Consider the following 21,929-nt stretch of genomic DNA (forward strand, 5'->3'; position numbering starts at 1 on the left):
TAGTTGGAGCATGAATCAGCCTGGAAGAGTAATTCGTGGAAGGCAATTGCTCTGGAGAGTTGCCCAAACCTGCAGCTGACTTTGTGTGAGGTAGTAATCATACAAGCCATGGGAGGGATGTCTGGGTGGCTCAGTCGGTTGAGTGTCTGACTCTTGATTTTGGCTCAGGTCATGATCTCGCGGTTCATGAGATCGAGTCCTGCATCAGGCTCTGTGCTGACAACGTGGAGCCTGCTTGGGATACTCCCTCTCTCTCCCCCTCCCCTGCTCACACTCACTCTCTCTCTCTGAAGATTAATAAATAAATACTTTAAAAAGTCATATAAGCTATGTTAAGTATTGAAAAGTTGGGGTTTTTTTCTGTTGCAGCAAAACCTTGCCCATCACATGAATGCAGGACACGATGACATTAGAGATCTACAGAATGTTGGAAGTTTCCTTCTACACCATCTAACCCAACCCTTCTGTTTAAGGGTGAGGAAATTAAGGCCCACAGTGGTTAACTGACTTGTTCAAAATCTTCGAGGGAGACAGGATCAGAGCTGGGATCACAACTCAGCTTTCCTAACATTTGGTTCAGGGTCCCCATGGTGGGTACAGTCATGGAGGGCTCGGCCGTGGCTTAGTGAAAACAAAAGACCTGGAAGGACTTCTCATCTTGACCTTCCCTGCTCTGAGTCACTGGTGCTCCATTTGCTGGCCCCACAAACCTTGCCAGGAAGTAGCTTCTTTTTTCTCAGCCAAACCCCGGCAGTTACTGCTCTTTGCGGGGGGATGGATCTGAGCTGGCAGAAGTAAACACATTCCCCCAAAGCAGTGTAATGTGACATCACTGGAAACTTTAATAAAGGCGAAGAAGCTATAAATAGGAGGAGGGAAATATTCAAGCAGGATTCAATGTATTGTCCTGTGTGCAGCTTACTGGCTTTGGCCGTTAGTTAGTTAGTTAGTTAGTTAGTTTGTTTGTTTTGCATGTTTCAGCCTAGCTCCAGCACCAGAGTGGGTCACGGACAGCACCTTCCCCCCCGCCAGTCCCCCACTGCTGTCCCCAGTGCAGCATGCTCCCAGCACTGACGCTCCTAGGTTCCAGGCGAGGACCTTTGTGGGTAAATGCTGGAGGTTCTGTTCTAGGCTGGGGCTCCAGATGATGAAGAAACCAACACCGATTATCATTTTTATATTCTGAGCCATGACATGGAAGGAACGCTTTCTCTCTCCTCTTGTTTTCCCTTTTTCACTTAGAACTTCTGCCCAAGAACTGGACGTCATGCTTGAATAGAGAGATTTTGTTTCTTTTTCAAAGCTTTCTCCTTTTTGTTTTCTCATTACACGGTCCTCATGTCTCAGCTACAGAAGCTATGCCCTTTCCCGTGGGATCATAAACCTCACGAAGGTCAGAACTACGTATTATCATTTTTGTAGTTAGTACCTAGTTTGGGCCAGAATCCCTCAGGACAGTCTCTCATCATGTTCTTGTCTTCTTCTTCTTTTCTTTTTCTTTCTTTCTTTTTTTCTTTCTTTCTTTCTTCCTTTCTTTCTTCCTTTCTTTCCTTCTTTCCTATTTTCTCTTTGGGTGATCTCATTCATGCTCAAATATTCAATTATTATGTAAATAATTATAACAAACACCTATCTAGTGTTTACTATATGCCAGGCACTGTTCTCATTATATTTAATTCTTATGACAAATTAAAAGATAGAGGTTTTAAAGCCATTTTAAAAATGAGGAAAGGGAGGCACAGAGAAGTTAAGAACATTGAGAGGTTCTCAGAGCTAGTTATAGTTAGCAGGAGAAATGCGATCTGAACCCAGCAGTCTGGCTCCAGAGGGGAAACACTCAACAGCATGTTGAACTATCTTTCTATCTCTAAATCCTTCAGATCTAGCCTAGATCTTTCTCTTGAGTACCAATGCCTGTGGCTATCTCCATCCAATATCCCATAAGCATTTCAAATTCCTGAGGTCAAAACCCAAACACATTATCTTTCCTCAAAAATCTGTCTCCTAACATACTTTATAGGTTTTATAGGTAGAACCCTAGCTTTTCTACCTTACTTTAGGTCTCCAGTCACTCTCTGAGATCTCTTTCCGTTAACATGGTCAGTATTTATCCAAAAGAGTGTTTCTTTAATTGGGAAAACACTGAAGGCCAGAGAAAAAGAAAAGATCACATGATCAGAGCTGCACTTACACAAATTAAAAATATTAATATTTAGGATGGAGCCTGCTAGGCACTGGTTGTACAGTGATAAAGACTCAGTTTTTGTCATCATGATTACGATGTCATCATTACGATTTTTCCCATCCTATAAGATAAACTGAAGAAAATAGAAGAGGGAGGTAAAGAAAACAGGATTCCTGGTGGCAGGAGAGAAGTGTCTGGACTGGGCCAATGGCAGGTACGGTGGAGACACAGAAGCTGGAAACTCTGAGGACTTGAAATGGACAAGGTCTTGCACCTAGCTGACAGTTGGAAAATGAAGAAGAGAGTGGGGTGGAGAATGACTCCAAGGTTTTGAATCTGCGTAACTGAGAGGCTGGACGTGCAAATAATAAAAACGGGTAGTAAGTCCTGGAAACGATTTACTGCATTGTGCATTTTGAGTTGGAGTTGTTGACATGATATCCAGAAAGCATTTGGAAGGTCAGTATGGGAACTTCTGAGAGAAGTCGGGGCTAGAGACTTGGGAGCCATGCACATGAATCCATGGGCTTGAAACCTTGAGCATGACTGAAGTAGCCAAGGATGCATGGAAATAGAGAGAAGGGCAAAGAGCATTCCTTCAGGGACCAGCACTTCTTGGGGTTGGAAGAGGAAAGGCAGAAAGAGTGGGAGCAGTCCAAGAAGCAAAATCAGGATGGCAGAATGCCCAGCAACCAAGCCAGCAGAGGTTTTCCAGAAAGAGAGGAAGGTCAACCATGGAGAGATGGAGAGGCAGAAGCTTCCTTTTGACGACTTGTAGATTATTCATATCTATAAAATGCAGAATTTGGGGGGTTTTTTGTTTATTTATTTATTTTTGAGAGCGGGGAGGGGCAGAGAGAGAGGGAGAGGGAGAAGGAGAATCCCAAGCAGGCTCCGTGCCGCCAGCAAAGAGCCCAACGCGGGGTTCAACCTCACGAACTGCGAGATCACGACTTCAGCCGAAATCTCAAGACGCTGAACTGACTGAGTCACTCAGGCACCCACTCCCCAACCCGTTTTGAAGTTTACTTGTTAACATGCAGAATTTGTACAATGGTGGGGTTAGAGATACCACAGGTGTAAACAGGTTGATGCACGTTGAGAAATAGGTCACTGTCATGGTAAACCAACTCTTCCAGGAAGTTTGGCTGTGAACAGCCATGTGACCAATTCAAGAAGCTGGAGTAACACAACTTAGTGTGATTGCCATCTACTTTCACTTCTTTTGGTAGTATGGGCTGACTGAGTTTCTTTCTAGGCATGTCTCTGTAGGGGCTGACCTTTTCTCAGCTTTATAATGAATCTCCATTAAAGACACCCATGGAAGGTACTAAGCCAGCCTGAAGAGGTTGCCTGGAGATGTGCTACAACGGTTGATTCAGGGAAGGAGAAGTAACACGGCTTTCTCTTTCCCACTGCAGAGAGCAGAATACAAATATTTTGCTGTCACATCGCTGCCTTTCTGTGATTTTTTTCTTCAGGTTATAGGAGGAAGCACCAGAAATTGTAGGATGACCTTTTAACGAGAATTGCCCCGACTTTTGTATGCCTCCATAGTGATTTTTATTCAGGGACTCAATTTCCCTAGATGCTTGAAATTGATGGGTTGCATAATTTTACCCAATGACACTTTTTTATATAGAAAATGTCATCATGAAGTAAAGATGTTATTGTATCTGATTATATTTAATTTCTGGGTATTGAGAAAATGGTTAAGGTATATTTTATGTATATTGCTAGTGATCAAATTCCCTTTAAGAAATCAGGTTTGTGGATAAGTGACGGACAATGAAAAAAAGCTTTTCTGGTGGAGAGTGGGGAGTGCTCTAAGATTCATGGTCACCTCATGGGCCTCCACCATGATAAAAAGCAACACTAAAACTAACTAGCTTCATGGAGCACCTGGGTGGCTCAGTTGGGTAACCATTTGATTTCAACTCAGGTCATGACCTTGCAGTCGGTGAGTTCGAACCCTCCCATAGGCTCTGTGCTGACAGCTCAGAGCCTGGAGCCTGTTTCGGATTCTGTGTCTTTCTCTCTCTCTGCCCCTCCCCCACTCATGCTCTGTCTCTCTCTCTCTCACAAAAAAAAAACATTTAAAAAAAAACTAGCTTGAAATCTTCTTTGTCTTTCTTGATCTAGGAGGAGGCATACAACATCTTGAAAAATCACACACAAACAATATGGTCATCTTCAACATAGACAGGAGGACAACTTTAGGCTTCCCAGCAGTAGATGTTATAGACCAGAGAAACAATGCTGCACCAAGATTCACAAAGTCAAGCTATTTTGACCCTCTCTTTGTCATTTAACGAATGGTCTTAGTTTGTGGCAATAACGATTTAGTCTTTGGACTTTGACAGCTTAAAATTAGCCACACATCAGAAAGCTAAAGACATACCACCATATGTCAATTAAAAAGATCAAACGGAATTTTGGTCTTCAGATAAATCAAATGATACTACTAAAACAAAGACAAAAATCAGGGAAAAATCTACAAGTAGCGTGTGAATGGCAAATGTTTGTATTTTACTGTGGGAATCCATATTTTCACTAGGAAGTGGGATCTGATTTTATTTCAGGGATTAGGTTCTAAAATCAGAGTGTAAGACAAAATTATCCTCGACAGTTCTCTAATTGCTCTTAAAATGTAAACTTCTGTGATTTCTCAGAGTGTTTTGGTCATGGCCTCCACATCTCTGGGGAGTATAGTCTAAGGGTAACTTTGAATAGTTGCACCCCCCTTCTCTCTCTCTCTATCTCTTTCACACACACACACACACACACACACACACACACACACACGCATGCACCCTTGAATTTCCAGAAATGTAGTGTGACTATTTTGGACTTTGCTATAAAACAGGTGAGTTATTTCTCTATGTTGTGACTGTTTTCTGCCCTAAAAGCAATCCATATTGCACTTCTATGTAGCCTTCTATGGTCCCCAAGTAAGAGCTACTCTTTACCAGCCATTGTCTTGATTATAGATGTGACAATGCATTACTGAGGAGGAAAATAAAATTGCTTCTTGAGGCATACCCTCAAAAGTCAACCAGAGATCATAGAGTTTAGGGTTTATAGTTTTAATGATTGTTTCTTTTGCTTCTTAAACCATCTGTGTTGTAGGTCAATTAACATTTCCTGAATGCTCATTATGTGCCTCTGCTTTCGTTCAATTAGTAATCTCATTCAGTCCTTCAGTGGCTCTGTGACATTCATCTTGTATGTGAGAGATCAAGGCTCTATGAAGTGTCCAAAGTCGAATTACCAGACAGGAGCATAGCTAGGATTTGAACTCATATCGATCGAGTGCAAACACAGGTATGTTTTTTTCTTTCTATATTATAAAGTTTTGTTTCGTTTCCCACAATAGGAAAATCATACAATTATTTTTTCTCTGTTTTAAGAGCATTCCTCTGAGGTTTTACATTCTTCATGAGTTTGGACTCTCAGTTGGGAAAGAGGTGAAACTCTTTAAAATCCTACCTGCCCCTGCCCCGCCCCCCCTCCTCCCCAATTATCTTGAATGTCTTCTCAATACCCATCAACAGAGGAAGGGCATTACAGGTACTGTTGTAATACAAATTGGAAATGAAATGAAGCCCTGAACTGAGACTGTGGTTCCCTGGAATGGTCTTCCTGTGGCGGGAATAAAGACCATGTTCAACAGGAGCAACTGGGGCTCTGAGGGGTCAAGGACAAGGTGGGTCATGAAGGGAAGAGAGGGCAGGCTCTGAGATGCTTGCTTGAGACCGGGAGTGGCTTGAACAGAGTCACAGGGACTCTTTGTGTGAGAAATAGTCTCTTAGGACTTAGTGTAGATGTGGAAAGGTGGCTGGAAAAAAGTGAAAAGAATCATTTGAATTCATTCATTCGTTCATTCACTCAATACACACTCATTTTTCAGTCTTGTGTACCAGATCTTGTGTCCAAGATCTTATTCTAGTACTCTGAGTGGCTCAGAGAAGCACAAGACTCTTTTTCTTTTATGGTTGGAAATATTAAGAATTTAATGAGTAGATGCTACCTTGAAAATGCTTGGATATATGTATTTTTTTAATTAAAAAAAAAAAGAATCTTCATTAATTTTGTTTGCCAAAGGGCTTACTATTGAACACGTTCAATTGAATTTAAGCTTTTCATGGAAAGGGTCAACCAATTCCTTTGTTTTTCTTTTTCATTTTTTATGGAAATTTCCAGTCCAGTCCTCCTGACCGGATTTCATTTTGTCAGGTTCCTACTTTGCCTTATCTACCGAGAATCTTCTCCAGCTCCATGGTGACAGACAACAGAGAGGGAAAATATTTTGGGCCAAAGTTTGAGAACACTTGCCTCATATAAATTCACCCTAAGCTCAGTTCTTCAGGATTTCAAAGTGCATGTTTTCACTGAAAGAAATGTAACCCTCATGCTTTTAGTTCCTTACACTGTTAATCAAAATGTCATTATCGAAGAGTAATTTGATGTCTAAAGAATACTTTCAGTTTTTTAAGTAAGTCTAATTTTTAAAAATGGAAAGTTATGATAGGCTGTGGGCATGAAATCTGAAAACAAAGATTACTAGGGAAAGTTTGACAACTGCCATTTAAAAAAATTTACTTATTTTCTTTTTCTTTTTAAATTTTTTGGCTTATTAGTTCATTTTATTTATTTTCTCAATCTTATTGAAATATAGTTGGGGCACCTGAGTGGCTCAGTCAGTTAAGCGTCTGACTTCGGCCAGGTCATGATCTCACAGTTCATGAGTTCGAGCCCCACGTTGAGCTCTGTGCTGACAGCTCAGAGCCTGGAGCCTGCTTCCGATTCTGTGTCTCCCTCTCTCTCTCTGCCCCTCCCCTGCTCATGCTCTGTCTCCCTCTCTCTCTCAAAAAATAAATAAGCATTAAAAATTTTTTTAAAAAGAAGCAATATAGTTGACACAGAGGATTGTATAAATTTAAGATGTACTGTGATTTGTATATGTTTAAGGTGTATAATGGTTTGGTATATATTTCAAAATGATGACTGCAATAAGTTTAGTTAACATACATCTTTTTTGTTTTCATTTATCCACAGGTAGAGGAGATGCAAGGATCAGTCTAAAAATGTAACCTCAAGTTCTATGTAGTTTCAGTGATAAACATAAAATACAATTATGTTAAACATATATTTCTCAGAATAGCGCCTTGTATATGGTAAATACTCACACGTTAGTTGCTACTACTATTATGTGTAAGTTGATACCAACACAGCAAATGTTTATTATTGTGTTTTAATTTCTCTAAATTACAATATTCATGTTATATACCAGGAACTGTGTTGGCTCACTACAGTTTGCTTTACTGGTGTTCTTTTTGTCTGAAGAACGCGAGACCTCAGATTTTAGTGCTTAGGACGAATTGTACGTCTAGAATTTCTGTTGAATTTCGCTACTACCATTTCAACATAGGCGTGGAGAAAGAATGTATTTGGAGTGCACATTGATTCAGATTCTCACCCCAAGCTCATCCAACAGTCTTTCTTTGAGAACATTCTTGGGGCTAGAATTTTAGGGTACAGAGCTGTTGGCCCTAGTCTTTGGGAGTTTTACAGTGTAAGTAGAGGAAACAGATGCACAAGCAGATAAATTGGATGTGAGGGGGTGAGTGCTGGTAGTTAGCTGTGGGAGCCAGAGCAGATAGCAGCCTGGGGGAAGTGAAGAAAAGTTCCCCAGAGGAGAGGGCATCTGGTCAAGGTTTGAAACGATGGATGCGAGCTGCCTCAATTTCTTTATCTGTAAACAGAGGCAGTTGGACAGGATTCCTTTTTACTCCAAACTTCCATGATTTTAATGCTGTGGATCCCACTTTATCAATAATGAGGGACATTGGCATTGGGCCTTTGCATTTTGATTTTTGCAGGAGATCTTATCTGCACAATTCTTATGGCCTCTCAATCTACAGCAGGAGCATCAGTTGACTGTTCAGCTGTTCTGCTATCCTGCCAGATGGCTGAGCTTTTAGATTTCAGGACAAAGAATTCACACAACTGGCTGAATGTTTCGCTTTTCATCAGAATATTTTGGCATCAGGTGGACAATAACCATGGACAAACTTCAGGAATCTCAGTGATTTGGATTCAGTACAGAGAAAATAATAGCTTAGATTCTGATTTGAAGTGAAGCTCAATTATCCTCAGCCAAAAAATAGCCTTTCTTCTTCCAAATGGTCTAAGATGCTCATTAGCTCTGGCTTTGGTCCTGGGGTATTTTTGTAATGAAGTCGGCTGAAAGTTTGCAGGACAGATGGAGTTACCATCTTTCATGGGGTTGTAGAAGAGAGCAGAGCTGAGTTAGTGACTGGAAGAAGTAAAATATTCAATAAGAAGAAAGGAACCGAAATGTCACCTGGGTGATTATGTAATCGTGCCCAGATCTTTCTCAGCAATTCTTTGGTAATTATAGTGGTATTTTTAAACAAGCCAACGTTATTGAGGTAAAAATGCACACATTGTATAAGCGTACAGTTCCTTGAGTTTGGAACTGGTGGATTTCTGCCACAAAGAAACCATCGTGCAACTGAGATATAGAATACCATCGTCAGCCCAAAACACAGTCTTTCCTCCACAGTCCTGCTCCAGCTCACAGCCCAACTTTACATAACCACTAATCTGCTTTCGATCACTGTAGATTAGATTTGTCTTTTCCGGAACTTCATATAAGTGGAATCACAGTATACTCTTTTGTGTCTGCTTTCTATCACCCAGTATGTTTTTAAGACGCATCCCTGTTGTTGAGTGTCTCAGTAATTTTTCCTTTTCATATTCATATTTCACTGTTTGGAATACCACGATTTTTCTTTCTTTCTTTTTTTTTTTAATGCCTATTTTTGAGAGAGACAGACAGAGTGTGAGTGGGGGAAGGGTAGAGAGAGAAAGGGAGACGTAGAATCTCAAACAGGCTCCAGGCTCCCAGCTGTCAGCACAGAGCCTGATGTGGGGCTCGAACTCGGGAACGGCGAGATCGTGACCTAGGCTGAAGTCAGACACTGAACCAACTGAGCCCCCCCCCAGGCACCCTTGGAATACCACAATTTCTTTAGCTGCTAACTTGTTTGTGAACAATTGGGCTGTTTCCAGTTACAGGCTCTATGACTAAAGATGCTATGAACATTCATGGACAATTCTTTGTGTGGATATATATTTTCATTTCTCTTGGGTAAGTACTTAGGAGAGAAATTACCGTATCTTGTGTGGTAATGATATGTTTTAACTTCATAGGAAAATGCCAAACTGTTCTCCAAAGTGGTCCTACTGTTTTTGCCTTCCCGTCATCAACATTTAAGGGTTCCAGTTGCTCCATATCTCGGTTAACCTAGTTTTTAGAATTTTAGCTTTTCAAACACGTATGTAGTGGTTATACATTGTTGTTTTAATATGCGTTTTCCTGATGACTAATGACTTCTAGCAACTTTTCATGTGCTTAGTGGCCATTCATATAACCTTATGTGTTGAGTATTTCTTTCTATTTTTTTTGCAATGGTTTTGAAGCTTCTATGTCATTCTATGAAGAGTCCTTGGGGCCATGGTAGGTGGATTGGGTTTTGTTTAAAATTATTTATTTTGAAGACACGTTTTCATGACTAAAAGCAAATCGGAAACATGGGTTTAAAGCAAAATTGGGAAGGAGGTGAATGTGGCTTTCGGCGTTACCATTCCTTTTCTTCCTCAGGCCCCACGCAGTAAATAACAATGTATGTGGGGAGCACAAGTCTTACAGACAGGTTTATAGTAGAGAGAAACATGCCAGGCTCTGGAGTCACAGAGATATGTGTTTACATCCAGATTTTGCCATTTGTTGGCTCTATAAACTTGGAGAAATTTATTATCTCCTTGGAGTCTATCGTTTTATTAGTTGTAAAATAATATAGCTACTATAATAATATTGCAATGGGATTAATAATATCTAACCAGTAGGTTATTCTGAGGATAAAATGAGAAAATAAATGTAAAGTGTCTAGAAGTGTGCCTAGCACACAGTATATGCATCAAATGTTAGTTTCCTTCTATTTCTCCCTACCCCTAAACTTGCTCTACTTCTCTCCCTTTATTTTATTTATTTTAATTTTTTTTAATGTTCATTTTTTGAGAGAGACAGAGACAGAGTGTGAGCAGGGGAGGGGCAGAGAGAGAGAGGAAGGCACAGAATCTGAAGCAGGCTCCAGGCTCTGAGTTGTCAGCACAGAGCCCGTTGCGGGGCTCGAACCCGCAAACCGTGAGATCATGACCCGAGCCAAAGTCAGACGCTCAACTGACTGAGCCACCCAGGCGCCCCTCCCTTTATTTAGAATCATAAGATTCCTCACCATGCCACTCCATCTTTCCTACCCTTTACAGGCTCTAGACTTAGATTAATTCTTCCTCCATTCTAACATTTACTGTTTTGTATTCTCCTCTCATAGACTCCTGCTGAATGTATGAACAGCTCATCTGATAAAACATAATTTCTGATGCTTCCAGTTCAGTTTTTTGTTTTTTGTTTTTTTTAGGATTGCTCTGGCTGTTTGGGGTCTTCTGTGGTTCCATACACGTGTTAGGATTGTTTCATTTAGCTCTTGTAGTATTTTCATAGGATAGTGTCAAATCTATAGATTGCTTTGGGTACTATAGACATTTTAACAATGTTTGTTCTTCCAATCCATGAGCATGGAATGTTTTTCCATCTTTTTGTGTCCTCTTCAATATCTTTCAAAAGTCTTCTATTGTTTTCAGAGTACAGATCTTTTGTCTCTTTAGTTAGGTTTATTCCTAGGTATCTTACCGTTTTTGGTGCAATTGTAAATGGGATAGATTCCTTGATTCCTTATAGGGCAAGGGGGGCAAAAAGAGAAGAGAGGGAAACAAACCACAAGAGACTCTTAATGATAGAGAACAAACTATGGGTTGATGGAGGGAGGTGGGTGGGAGGTGGGCTAGATGGGTGAAGGGTACTAAGGAGGGCACTTGTGATGAGCACTGGGTGCTGTATATAAGTGATGAATCACTGAATTCTACTTCCGAAACCACTATTGCACTATATATTAACTAACTAAAATATAAATAAAAGAATTTAAAAAAAACACATAATTTCTGTTAAGGTGGTGATAGTTGATAATATTTCAAAGTTTTCATAAATACCTAATTCAAGAAGTAGGATCAAGGGAAGAACGAGAAATGGAAGAATTTAAAGTCCATGGAGGGCTGATTAGGGTAGGTAGTGATTTTTGTATGGTTGCCTTTTCCCAGAACTCCATAAATCACAGTACATAAGTGGTTTTTCTCAGGGAGGTGGTCTGCACTTGGACATTTTCAATTAGTTCCTTTTTGAGCTTCCTTCTCTCCATTTTTATAAGTTTTTTTTTTTTTTAACCATCATTGTCTAGCAGGTCAGAGCCATATGAATGACTTTACAAGCCAAGTAATTGTTCTTTAATAAATGTGTTTCTCCAGTACTTGTTGATTGCTTGTGGATTAGCGGCACATTTCATAGAGATTTTAAGACTTCTGATAAAACTGAAATTACTTGTAGTTGTGGTAGTAAAACCCTGACTGAGTAGATAGACCTAGAACTGATCCTCTGGATCCTACTTTGGAAACCCATACAATATCTAGGATAATAGATCTTCAAGGGCAGTTTGGATGATAATCAGCTCTACCTCAAAGATATTGTGAAATCATGGAATAATAGACTATTATGACTGGAAGAGCTTCAGGGAACAGTTAGTCTAACCCCACACCCAGTTTTCAGATGAGAATATATATTATTGTGATTACAAAGCAATTTCTTGATAAATATTGGTCTGTTGACCTGGACAGTGCTGACCGTATTCTGAGATAGCTGATTCATTAACTTCTTGGCTGTCCCTTTTCATAATCAAAGTCACAATCCTTGATTCTGGTTACTGTTAGTCTGTGCCGGTTTGTTAACACATCTTCTTTTTTCTACTGCTTTGGGACCAGAGAGTTCTGTGGAATATTAACATTATGCAAATAAAGCCAAGCTACTCACACTACACTTCAGGTCCTAAAGTGAGCTAGCTTCTTCTTTGCCAAATTATCTTTAGGAACAAGTAAACAAACAACTTAAAAAAAATGTTTATAACTTCCAGGAGATAGTTGTCCATGAATGGGTTTTACACTTGAAACTTTATCCACTTTACAAACAAAAATATGTTTCCCTGGACAGCTGAAAAAGATAGCCTTCAAACAGGGTAGCTGGACTGACATACATCTAAGTTATCCCAACTGAATATTCCTGGAAAACTCAGTTCTATTCTGAGAATGAAAAGTTATAGGAGAAAGTTTGTGGATACTTTGGCACTATTTGCTTTTATCTGTCACATTGAGCTACTCTTGGTGGAACACCCTTAAGAGGCTTTGAAATACTAAAATGTCCTTCTTGAAACAGTGTATGCCTCCACCCATTGAACAGAATTGGTCAATACCAAGTCTTCATTGGAAGAACATAGTGGGAACACTGTTGAGAAAGAATCGACATCCAAGCGCTGGGTGTGTGGAAAGGGAATAGAATTTTCAGTTTAAAATTTCAAATTCAGGGGCGCCTGAGCGACTCGGTCGGCTAAGCATCCAACTCTTGATTTTGGCTCAGGTCATGATCTTGCAGTTTGTGACTTCGAGCCCCACGTTGGGCTCTGCGCGGGCAGCGTGGAGCTTGCTTGGGATTCTCTCTCTGCTCCTCCCCTGCTCGTGCTGTCTCTCTCTCAAAATAAATAAATAAAATTAAAATGATAGAATTCAAAATTATTATTTTTTTAAATATTCAGAAACAGTGAAAGATGGAAGTCACCATCACTAATGAGCTTATGAAGTAGGATCAAGCATACTTGTAAGTTAGCACAAAGAGCGTGTTAGGAGAGAAAAGTGCAAAATATTTTTTAAACCTCCAAACTTGGAAAGACTGTAAATTGTAAGAAACATTTTTTTTTAAAGATTATAAAGTGAGTCTTTAGTATTGGATAGTGCTTACAAAAGTTTTGGAGGAGGCCTGGCTGAGAGGATAAGGATTTTCTTTTGGGATTTACAGCGAGATTGATTTTTTTATTTCGAAAGAAAAAAACCTAAAGGTCTTGTGGAAACTCACATTGCTGGGTCCCACTCTCAGAGTGTGTGATTCAGTAGTTCTGGAATGGGGTCTGAAAACGTGCATTTCTAAGTCCCAAGGTAATACTGAAACTGCCGTGTCCCAGGACCACTTTGAGAACCAGTGACTGGCCAATGCCATTATTTTTCACAGGCAAAACTCAGGCTAAATTTATATTTTAGTGACATGGCCAGGGTTACATGGTTAAGTCTGGGCAGACCGAGACTAGACTTAAAAGTTGTGGACTCCAACTCCATAAGCATTTAGATGAGGTAGTTCTAGAAAACATACTATCTTTGAAACAGGAATCGTCTTGTTTCATCTTTAGGCCTCGAAATGTATGGCAACCAATGGCAGTAAGACATTTTAGGGCAGCAAATGTATATGGTAGAAAAGAAGAATGAATCTAGTTTGAAACAGAACCTGGTGAAGAGTTACGGGAGGGCCCTAGACCCTGTAATTCTCTGTTTTAACAACAATTTACTTATTTTACTTACTGCAAGTCTCCCCTCAGCTAAAATGTAAGCTCCCAAATGGCAAAATGTGTATTTCTCTTCACTGCTGCACCCCCAGCTCCTGTACTGTGCCTGGCACACAGGGAGACTTCAGTCAATGTTTGTTGAGTGATATGGATGTGATGGTACACTTACTGAGGGCTCGACACTGGAACAGGAACATTTCCCCTTGTTTTCTCCTGTGCATGGGTAGTGCTGGAGCGAAAGCAAACTTTGGCTTCTTCTTAATCATGGCCAAGAGAAAAGCCTATAGCTGTTCCAGACAGGATATGGCTTTGGCAAAAGTTGCCAAGTTTCTCAGGGCTCCCAAATCAAAACTTAGTGGCATGTCTGTACCAACGGGGCCCACCTTGTGAGCTCTCTCTCCAGGAGAGGATGGATTTCAAAGTCATCTTTAATAATAATGAACAGTCACTAGTCACTGAGCCCTTACAATTTGCCAGGTACTATTCTAAGGGCATTGTATGTATTAGCTCACTTAATCTTTAGAACTTCCCAAAGAGTGGGGCACTATTGTTGGCCCCATTTGACAGATGAGGACACTAAAGCCCTATAGAGGTTAAGGAGTCACTCAAGGCACATGACTGATGAGTATTGGAGCTGGGGGAAGTCTGACTCCATACACCATATCCTTAACTGACCGCCGGATCTTTTTATGGCTTTGTGAGCCAACGAGAGCTACACACATTCTTCAGATGGGAGAAGAAGCCTTGAGGCACACAGAAACCATGCCTGGATTTCACCCTCCCTGGGCTGACTCAAATTGTCTCAAACCTACCTGACTTAGGGGAAAAGTTCTTGGGAATAGAAGTAATTGGAGGGCTATCGCAGGGCTTACAATGAAATGCCAGAAGCAAGTCCAAGGCAGAGAGAATATATACATAAAATCAGGGGCCTAGAAAACATGTAATGGCTTTGAGATGTTTTCTTTGAAGTCCAGTGGCTAGAGGTTCAGAGCAGAATTTTCTATAACATGTTATCCATCTATCCGGAGAGTAAAATATTTTAGGCAGGCTTTCTCTCTGTATTTGAAAGAGAAAAAAGTAGCCCAAAAGATAACAAAGACTTGAGTAAGAAAGTTTTTTCTTAAACTTCTTTCTGAATAGTTGACTATTCAATGTAGACATTGAAATTAACACTTGAGTTCTGAGATCATTGTTCTCTTGACATTATCTGCATTGTTACATTGAATAAACCCAGAGTAGGGTATCCTTCCTCTTGGTGCTTTGAATGCTGGATACCACTTACTTATGAATTCTTCAGTCCTGCTTATAGGAACATGTTAGGACACCATGATTATCTGAACGGATTGCTCCTTGGAGATCCCACTAGCATTGAACATAAGAAATAGAAGGGGCAGGGCTGAGTACCCAAGTGCTCTTATTCCAGCCAGGAGCTCTTTTTTGGGTTCCCATCACTCCTCATGTGCTCCCCTTATTTCTGTGTCGTATGCATCTCTAAACTGCCCAGATTTATTGGTGCCATGCAACTGTTCATTGAACATGGGTGATGGAGTTCCTTTTCATACAGGGGGAGATGCTCTGGTTTTCAAGGGACTTGTTAGTTAATTGCCATTAGATTTGCTTATAAATTGGTACCTTTGTCAGATTTTAGTGAATTATGCTGCATAATAAACATGTGCATGATAAATATGCTCTGAATCTCAGTGGCTTCCTGTGTACATTTATTTTTTTCCTCGTGTAACATAAGGGTCACAGGTCTCTAGCAGGTCTGCCCTACATGGCCTCTCCCTTCCATGCTGAACGATCAGTTTCCTTCTGAGATATGCTTTTTGTTATGGATTGATTTGTAGCCCCACAAAATTCATTATCGTAAGCCTTGACTCTTAGCATGTGACTTTATTTGGAGATATGTTCTCTAGAAAGGTAATCAAGTTAAGATGAGCTCATTAGAGTGGCCTTAATGCAGTATGACTTATGTCCTGACTAAAAGGAAATTTGGAGACAGGTACCCAAGGGAGAATGCCATGTGAAGAGACACAGTGAGAAGATGGCCATCTACAAGTCAAAGAGAAGGACCCAAAACAGATCCTTCCTTCATCCTCCTTAGACGGAACCAACCTTACTCACACCTTGATCTTGGACTTCTGCCTTCAGAACCATGAGACAATGAATTTCTGTTTAAGACATGCAGTTTGTGGTACTTTTTACAGAAGTCTTAGCAAACTAAGACAATCATCTTGTAAGGGCAATGCAGGAGCAAAATGCCCAGCCAAGCCAGTCATGTTTAAAGTGTCTTCTAGTTGGATAGGGCATATCCACTCACAGTCTATTGGTCAGTGCAAGTCACATGATCAAGGTTTGGAGGTATGCTCTTTCCTGTGGGGTGGGATACAAGGGGAGTGAATATTTGCAAAATATATTTCAATCCACTCCAATTAGACACACCAGCCTTGCTAATGTCAGAAGGCTAGAGGACAGTCTAGCCCTCTTGGATTCCCCTTGTCTCCAGAAGTTGACTATTCAAACCTATGTGTTAGCTTGAAGAGAATACTCCCCTCTCCCTTGCCTTACCTGCCAACTTGACTGTGGTCATTCCGTTTATATTGATATGATTCATGGGCTTGCGAGTTTACAACCAAATATCTGGATAGAACAGTCCAGCTAATTACCCATTTCATGCACGTGTCCTGACTCTCCCACTGCTGCAGGAAGATCTCCAAGCTTGGCTCTGATTTCTCAAGAAGGAAAGAGCTTACTCCCTCTGAGGTGGCCCATTCAACCACTGGCCAGACCAATAGAAAGTTCCTCCAAATACAGAACTGAGCAATTTCACGTTTGGGGTCTGTCAGGCTTTTACGCGGTCCTCAAATCGTGTAGAGTTGACAAAAGGCCTCTCGAACTTTGAATCAGGCACACATATAAATAAAATCTTTGTTTAGAAAAACACTCTGCTTCTTGTCATTTTTTGCTTTTATCTTCAGGCAGGACAATGTTCTTAGGGGTCCCTCAGAACCACCTTGCCTAGATTCAGTGGGAATGAAGTGCATTATATGTGCACATTCCAGGTTTCACTAAGGAAAAATTTCAGTTTGAAGACATGATACCTGCAGCGAGTACGTTAATTTCATAAAGGTCCTTGACCGTAGTGTTATAGTTTCTTAGTGTATTACATGAAAAAAAATGAGGCCCACATTTTCTTGTTTTAATGATTTTTGACTTTGACTTTTTTTGATATTCATATCGCCATATTTGCTTCTTTTTTGATATAATTCTTTTTCTTGATATAATTATTTTTGGATATAATTCTTTTTCTTGATTCTTCAATATTTGGCCTTGTTTTATTGTGCTTAGGTGTATTTTTTTTAATGGAAAATAAATATTTGTAAGAGCAATTTTTTTTTTGTCTTTTAACATGGAAAATTTTACCTGTTCACTCTGATTAGTGACAAATATTTGCTGGCCTTTAAATTTTTGTTTATTACTATCTGCCTACACATCTGACCTCCTGTTTCATTGCATGGTCAAGGAGATGGGATGATGGATAATAAGTGCATATTTTTACATGTAGTTATTTAATTAATTATCCCAATAATGTCTTGGCTCCCTCCAATTCTTTATAGCTATTGACTGAATTTAGAGCACTCATGGACCAATCCAGGGCAGTGCTCTCTTACACATGGATTTGATTTTCTCTGGTCTTTTTTACTCTTGGTCCATTACCACCTGTCTACCTTTAATAAATTCCTCACCATTTTTGATTTCCTGATGATATTCTTTTTTGTGTTCCACTGCTATTGAGATTTTCTTTTTATTAAAAAAAATTCTACATGTTATGGGAACCGAGTAAGAGGAAAAGAAGGTACATGTATACAGTCAGCTATGTTGCTCTAATTCTCCAAGATCTTATTTCTAAATGCGTTTGCTTTCGAGAGGGGAATGGTGGGGTGTGTGTATGTGAGGAGCGTGCGTGCGTGTGTGTGTGCGTGTGTCTAATGTTTCCTCTGTTGCAAAACTTCTGGGTTCTGCTTCTCTTTTATCTTTTTTGTTCTTGAGGGGATGGGTGTCTTTTATTCTTTTCTCTTTATCTTCACTGGTTTTATTTAAAGTCAAATCAGTTGGCTTCCCAATATCCATTATAATAGATACTGTGCTCTCCTGCCCAGTCTGTTTAGGGGTGGGAGCTGGGGACCTACCTGTAGCATGATTAATTTTCATCACTGTGCTTTCAAAAAGAAAATGCAGCTGATTATCATTAATTGTGTTGCCATTTAGTGAGGTATGGATAGTCAATCATCCACTGTGCCATTAACAGATGCCGTTTTAGGGGAGTTAAAAAATCCTCAAAATTTCGGTCCGCTGTCACACATAAAGTCCCCACTCTGGACATTCTGAGCCGGCACTTATTAGAAGTGTTCTTAGGTTGCTGAGCAGTTCTGAGGATTGTTGTCATTTGAGTCATTTATGCCTGGAGTTGAAAGGGGCAGCTGTCTAAAACAAGCTCTCAAACTCGTCCATCTTATCAGAATCATCTAGGGAGGTTAAAAACATGCCTGGGTCTATTCCCAGAGATTTTGGTATAAGCAGTTTTGTGTGTAGCCTGGACACTGAGAGCTCTAAAAATTCCCAGGGTGTTGCTGCAAATTTGGAGGAACACTGCTCTGAAACACCAGTAAGCAGAAGGTAGAACACCAGTATCATGCCTCAAAATAGATGGCAAATCTCACAACTGGGCAAAATCTCATCTAAAAATCCTCAGCCCGGGGCGCCTGGGTGGCTCAGTCGGTTAAGCGTCCGACTTCGGCTCAGGTTATGATCTCACAGTTCGTGAGTTCGAGCCCCGCATCAGGCTCTGTGCTGACAGCTCAGAGCCTGGAGCCTACTTCACATTCTGTGTCTCCCTCTCTCTCTGCCCCTTCCCTGCTCATGCTGTGTCTCAAAAATAAATATAAACATTAAAAAAATAAAAAATAATAATTTAAAAAATCCTTAGCCCGACTTTCAGATTGTTACTAGTGGGAACACAAAGCTCTCCCAGTAGGAAGGGGAGGGGAAATGGACCCCACCTCTCGGAGGGTGAAGCAGCATGCTTGCAGAAAGGGAAAGGAATGATGGAACAATCTTTGGAGACCATCTGGCACTAGAATATTCTTAAATAATTTTAGGAATGTATATCTTATTTCTCAATTAGACGACACCTCAAATCCTGGGATGATGTATTTTCTTTTTTACTCTCTCACATGGTCCTCTGTACACAGCCCATACTCGACAAGTAGATATTGCTAAGCTGATATTAATGCAGTAAGTCCAAGGGTGAGCAAGTGTGGGAAGAGTAATTGACTTTTTCATCTGGGAGAGAATCCAAAAACAGAAGAAAAAGAGATGGAAATTTTCTTAGAGAACTATAAGTTTCCATGATGCGTCTTGACTTCCAGGGAATGAAACCTACCTTTAAATTTTCCTTCCTTCCTGCCCTCCCTTATTTCTTCCTTTTTATGCCTTGCTGGGTAACCTTAAATGACCTCCAGTTTGAGAGGAGAAGTGAGGGGAAGTGCTCGCCAGGCCTTGCCACCTCCCTGCGTTGCCATGACGACAGGAGGAGCTTGTTTCTGAGGCCCCAGCCTGCAGGCACTTCTTCTAAAAACCCAAGGCCTCCTTTGTTTTTCATCAATTCTGGATGCCAGTACTTGATTGCCACACAGCCTTTTCTTTGAATTATATTTTAAAGATTAATGGTGTGTGGAAGAACATTCAAGGTTTAGATTTCCATCAGGAGACTCATAAAATACGCATGTAAAATAGAACTGTGGCAACAGCATGGTTCTTGAGGATTTTAAAGTATGAATCTAAAGTTGCTTATAATCTGGATCTTTCCCTATTTCCCACTGAAATGGTCCAGCTTTTGAATCAGGTCTGTAGAGAGCCTTTGGTCTCGGGACTACGCATGACCTTTAGTCACACATATATATTTTTTTCTAGGCAGCCCTTTACCTTGTTTCTGGTGGGCAGTCATGGGTCAGGCATGGTAAAAAAGTAAAGAGGCATCATGGGAGGTGATTGTCACAGCCCTGCCTTGTGGAGGAGAGCTGTTGAAATGTTGGGTTCCAACGGTTTTTGGGTTCCAATGGTTGGGTTCCAATCAGAAGGTTGTCTTGGTTTTCCCAAGAGATGTTTTGCTTTATCTTTAACTCGGAACAGATTTGGAATTTCTAATAAATTAGAATAGAACTGCTAATATATATTATATACGTATATATAAAGAAACCTCTTGTCTGGGTTAAGAGTTGGGAGGCCTGCATTCTAGTCCTGGTTCTGCTACCGTCTTACTGTGGGCCCGCAGTTAAGTCTTGAACACTCATGGCCTCAATTTCGTCATCAGATGGCCTCCAAGGTCCTCCCCAGTTCTGATGCACCATGATGTTTTCACAGCTCTTGTCTGTGCTCAACTCACCTCTGCCACCACCTTCCTTTCAACCGCCTTTTTGTTCTTTTCCTTTGAAATCAACTCTCATATTGGGTTTCAGTTAAGTTGGAAATGAATATATAGATCCTTTTTCTTTTTCTTTTCTGTCATGATAATTAACAGCTCTTGGACACGCATCTAAGAGTAAGCCTGGTTTTTGAGTAGAAGAATAGCAACACATTGTGCCGAGGATTAGCCATCACGATTTCTTCTCACTGTTCTGTAAGTGTCTCAGTTTGATCCTGCCTCAGGGTCTTGGTACATCCTGTTCTTTGAGCCTAAGTGCTCTTCCCCTGGATCTGGTCCTGCCTCACTCTTTCTCATTATTCAGGTCTCAGCTGGAGTGTCCTTCCTTTAGAGAGGACTTCCCTCTCACCATCCGGGTGCTCACACACTAGCAGATCACCTTAGTTATCTCTCTCCGAAATTATCACACTTACGTATTTTTAGTCAACATCTGCCTCCTCCTGGTGGAACCTTTGCCCCATGAGAGCCAGGACCTTGTCTGCCTCATTCACCTCCGAATCCCTAGCACCTGCAACAGTGTATGGCCTTTGGTCAGAACTCCGTGTGGGCCTTGACCCTGTGTCCCTAACCACTCCCCTACAGTGCTGTTAGGAATGAGAAATACAGGCAGCTTCTGGAAGGAGGGTGAACTAGGTAGCATTAGATAATGGGTATATAGTCATCAAGCCGTTTGTCTTAAATCCTGACCCTGAAGATCCTGGCTGCCAAACCAGCCTTGTCAAATGACTAACAGCTTTCGAGCAGAGATTTAATTTCTCTGGACCTCGTACTATGCATATTTTAAATTGATGAGTTGAATTACTAAAATTAATACCTCACACGTGTGGAGCCCTTTTTGCCACCCCCCCTTTTTTTTTTTGGTCACAGGCGCTGGCCCAGCATTTTATAGGCATTATCTCATTCAGTCCGCATACTAGCACCGCAAAGTAGGGACTATGATCATCTCCATTTATAGAGGGGACCCAGGGCTGGATCCTGCCTGTGTTGGACGGCTCAGACAGCCGTAGCACAATACCATAGAAAGGGTGGCTGAAACAACAGGAATGTCTTACAGCTCTGGAGGCTGGAACCTCCATGATGTGGCAGCTCTCAGTTCTCCTGAGGCCTGTCTGGTTGGTTTCCAGACGGCCACCTTCAGGGTCCGCACACGGCCTTTCTCTGTGTAACCGCGTCCCTGGTGCCTCTTCTTCTTATAGGGACATCGGTCATATTGAAATAGGGCCTCATTATGACCTCATTTAACCAGAATGGCCTCCTTAAAGACCCTATCTCCAAAAACAGATACAGATACAGATACAGATGGGGGCTAGGGTTTCAAAATAAGAATGTTTGAGGGGGTACCATTCAGTGTATAACACTGCCCAAAGCCACTCAACTCATAAGTCATGGAGAGGTTATTCGAATCTAGATCCCCTCCCCATGCCCCTAACTATGCTGCCATGAGGATTTGCCCTCCACCGTCATCCACGAAGGGTCAAGCTTGGAAAAGCTGGAGACCTCACCTCCACGTCTGCAAAGTGGATGCTGGGAAGGGAAGGGCAGGTGGCTGAAGACTGAGTGACCTCTCAGCACCACTTGTGGAAGTGCTGAGACTGGGTAATGAGATGCACACAGCCACGTCCTCTTACTCACAGGGTGTCTGACGGGAAAGTCGCCATTAATAGGAGTTACTGAGCACTGC

At 41.0% G+C, this 21,929-nt stretch overlaps 1 long non-coding RNA gene across 2 annotated transcripts; it reads right to left on the reverse strand.

Moving 5' to 3' along the window:
- Nucleotides 1-7,179: 7,179 nt before the first annotated feature.
- LOC109502894 lies at nucleotides 7,180-21,435 on the reverse strand. Of its 2 annotated transcripts, none has more exons than XR_006583569.1 (3): nucleotides 21,301-21,435; nucleotides 18,957-19,107; nucleotides 7,180-8,504 (listed from the first exon to the last, which is right to left on the reverse strand). It is a non-coding gene; the product is annotated as an uncharacterized LOC109502894 (long non-coding RNA). The 2 variants fall into 2 exon arrangements; XR_002161791.3 differs by lacking the exon at nucleotides 21,301-21,435 and adding an exon at nucleotides 19,208-19,327.
- Between the last annotated feature and the right edge of the window lie 494 nt (nucleotides 21,436-21,929).

Source organism: Felis catus, chromosome C1 (assembly GCF_018350175.1).
Source record: "Felis catus isolate Fca126 chromosome C1, F.catus_Fca126_mat1.0, whole genome shotgun sequence".
In the NCBI taxonomy this organism is placed as follows: domain Eukaryota; kingdom Metazoa; phylum Chordata; class Mammalia; order Carnivora; family Felidae; genus Felis; species Felis catus.